The sequence below is a fragment of the Triticum dicoccoides genome, chromosome 3A (genome assembly GCF_002162155.2).
Source record: "Triticum dicoccoides isolate Atlit2015 ecotype Zavitan chromosome 3A, WEW_v2.0, whole genome shotgun sequence".
NCBI classification, from domain to species: Eukaryota; Viridiplantae; Streptophyta; class Magnoliopsida; order Poales; family Poaceae; genus Triticum; species Triticum dicoccoides.
The window spans coordinates 702253607-702256738 of NC_041384.1; the positions used below are offsets into that span (position 1 = coordinate 702253607).

Sequence of the window (3132 nt, forward strand, 5' to 3'; positions counted from 1 at the left end):
TTCTTTGCGAAATTCCAAATTTCATGGACAAACCTTGTTCTCTTGCCATGGAATTAGAGGCAAACGGGTTTGGGTTTACAGTTATCATTGGGGCAGTGAGAATTAGAGTATGTGCTTCCTTTTGCTTGGGGGAGTTCTGTGCTGTGTTTTGTCCATTTTGAACCTTGTATTGTTGTCAATTGTGTAGTACTGTATGTTCTTACTGATTTGCTGGACAACATGCCTGACAAAGCCTTAATGATCACACTAGAATTGAAGGAAGCCAACATTGATTTGTTTTGCTCTTTAGGTTTATTTGCTTGACGTAATATGTGTTGCTGCCTGATCTTAATTCGCATGAATGTATGTGGCAAACCGTGCTTCAAACAAGATCAGTCAGCTCGCAGATAATGTCTACATCTGCCGCTCTGGATCTGTAAGTGTTTTATATTTCTGCAGAAGATTGGGCACATTCTCATGTTGTTTATCACATTTTTATTGTGATATTCAGTTGTTTGAGGATGCATCATTCAGTTAGTCTATTTCATAACTTAATCTTACTTTTACTTCTTAACGAGTATTCCCTAAATCATGAGTAGGGTATGTTTGGTTGCTGTTGTTGATAATAAACAAAATAACAAAAGCTAGCAAGACAAGAGTTTATGTTTTGCTTTCTCATGCCGCAATTTGTTCGTTGCTTCCAACATTGCTTGTCTTGTGGAAGAGTGGAACTCTTGAGTTATCACACCATCATTAGTTTTCATCGTCTGTGTTAATTTTTGGTAGTCAGATACCCATTCTCTGTTCATATGTCTCACATGTAGCATGTTATCTTGCATGCTGCTGATAGACAAATTATTTCAGGTTATGTGCGCTATTTTCTCCACGAACACACGTAAGTACTCTCTTTTTTATGACTTCCACTTCTCGATCCTGGCCCGGAAAAGGTGCAAAATACAGTTTTTTGCTCCTAAATCAGAGTAGGATGGCACCGAATAAATTAAATAGAACTTAAATTTCAGTTGTCAATATGATTGCAGTCAGTTGAATGTTTGATTTGCAAGTTAGTTGATGTTAGATTTGTCCTCCTTGTACAGAATTCAGCTTGGGCAACCAGCTACCGTGAAAGTTGCATCCAACTTACTTAGGTTGCTGGCCTATCAGAACAAGGTATGTCTTGTCATCACAAGAATGTTGATGGCCCTTAATGTTTGTTCGCCTTCTTTAGACAAATCATGTCATTTCTCATATTTGTTATCAACGCCCAGAGCATGTTGCAAGCTGGATGATAGTCGGTGGATGGGATAAATATGAGGGGGGCCAAATTCACTCGGTCCCTCTTGGTGGAACGATCTTGAGGCAGCCATTCGCAATTGGAGGTAAGTTTTCCCCAATAGAAGTGGAGCATTCCTTGCCTATACTTGAATTTACATCCTTGAGTAGCTTCTAGCACTTGTTTGCAACAAACCTGGTGCAGTCTGGCAGGCTTGTACTCACTTACTTGCATGTGGTTTGTAAAACACACTGGGTTATAATCACACTTCTTATCCTGGCTCAATGCAATCTGGCTGCACTTAGTGTTGAGAAACACCGAGCATATAGTTGTGCTAATCCAGCTTTACTGTATGCTATACCAGGTGCAGATTCTCACACTTCTATGTTATTGCTGTCCTTTTTCAGGATCTGGTTCCAGTTACCTGTATGGGTTGATGGATCATCAATGGAAAGAGGGTATGACCCAGGAAGAAGCTGAGGTACGTCATTTAGTTTCTTCTGAGGAACTTCAGAGTATCAGTAGATCTTTTCCGGTTTAAAAAGAAGTGCTAGGACATACTTCCTACGTCCCAAAATAAGTGTTGTGGCTTTAGTTTGAATTTGTTAATAGTACTATTTCGTTGACTTGATGCAATTTGTGTACTAATAAGTTTTCACTTTCCTGACGTGGGTGCAGAGGTGATTGACGCTGACTAGCGCGGCCCGGTAGCGCTGTGCTATTCAACCACTCGGAGGCATACTTCGCCGTGAAGCCCGGTGACCACGTTGCACAGATGATCGTCCAGGTGATTTCGACGCCGGAGGTCGCCGAGGTGGAGGACCTCGACGCCATCGTCCGAGGGAGGGAGGTTTCGTGTCCACCGGCATCTGAACTCCGAGCCTTGTAGATACATCTAGAGAAGTGGTCTGTTTAGGTTGGTGGTAGACCACTAGGGAAGGTACCCACCTTACAATGATGGTTGTGTGTGTTTGATGTTAAATGGATCTTGAGATGGTTCTGTGATGTTGTGTCTGATGTTAAATGGATCTTGAGATGGTTCTGTGATGTTGTGTCTAATTTTAAATGGATCTTGAGATGGTTCTGTGATGTTAGTTTGGTTTGCACTAGACGTATTACCATTCATGAATACTACATCTATTTTTTATTTTTTTATTCCTAAATTGTTAGTAGTAGCGTGGGTCAAAAGTGAGGGCTACTAGGAGTTAGGTTAGTAGTAGCGTGGGTTTTAGGTTAGTAGTAGCGCGGGTGCACACGCGCTACTACTAACTTTTTAGCCGTAGTGCGGGGTAAAAAACGCGCTACTGCTAAAAATTAGCTGTAGCGTTGTAGCTGTAGCGTCGTAGCAGTAGCGCAGGAACCCACGCTACTGGTATGCAAAAAACCCACGCTACTGATAGTGTTTTTCCTAGTAGTGATGGAGTACTTGTTGCGTGGGATGTCGATCTTCTAGGCGTTGTTGTTGTAGCATGCAAGCACCTTGGATGGTCCATCGGCTCGCGGTAGAAGCTTGGACTTGCGCTCGTTGGGGAACCGGTCCTTGCGAAGGTGTAGCCACACAAGATCACCAATGTCGAATACCATGGGGTGCTTGTTGATGTTGAGCTTGGTCGCAAGATGGTGTACTTGGCGCTCGATGGTGTGCCGTGTATCCGCATGCACCTTCTTGAGATGGTTCACATGTGCACTTGCGTCCATATTGATGCGCTCTTGGAGTGGTAGAGGAAGAATGTCCAATGGTGACAATGGGTTGAATCCGTAGACGACCTCGAAGGGGGACTTGCCGGTAGTTGAGTGTCTTGCACGGTTATAGGCGAACTCGGCGATAGGTAGACACTCCTCCCACTCCTTGATGTTCTTCTTGATTAGCACGCGAAGTA

General features: G+C 43.2%; 1 pseudogene; it reads left to right on the forward strand.

Annotated features, from left to right (window-relative positions):
• Positions 1 to 340: 340 nt before the first annotated feature.
• LOC119272992 lies at positions 341 to 2281 on the forward strand (annotated as a pseudogene).
• The last annotated feature ends 851 nt before the right edge of the window (positions 2282 to 3132 follow it).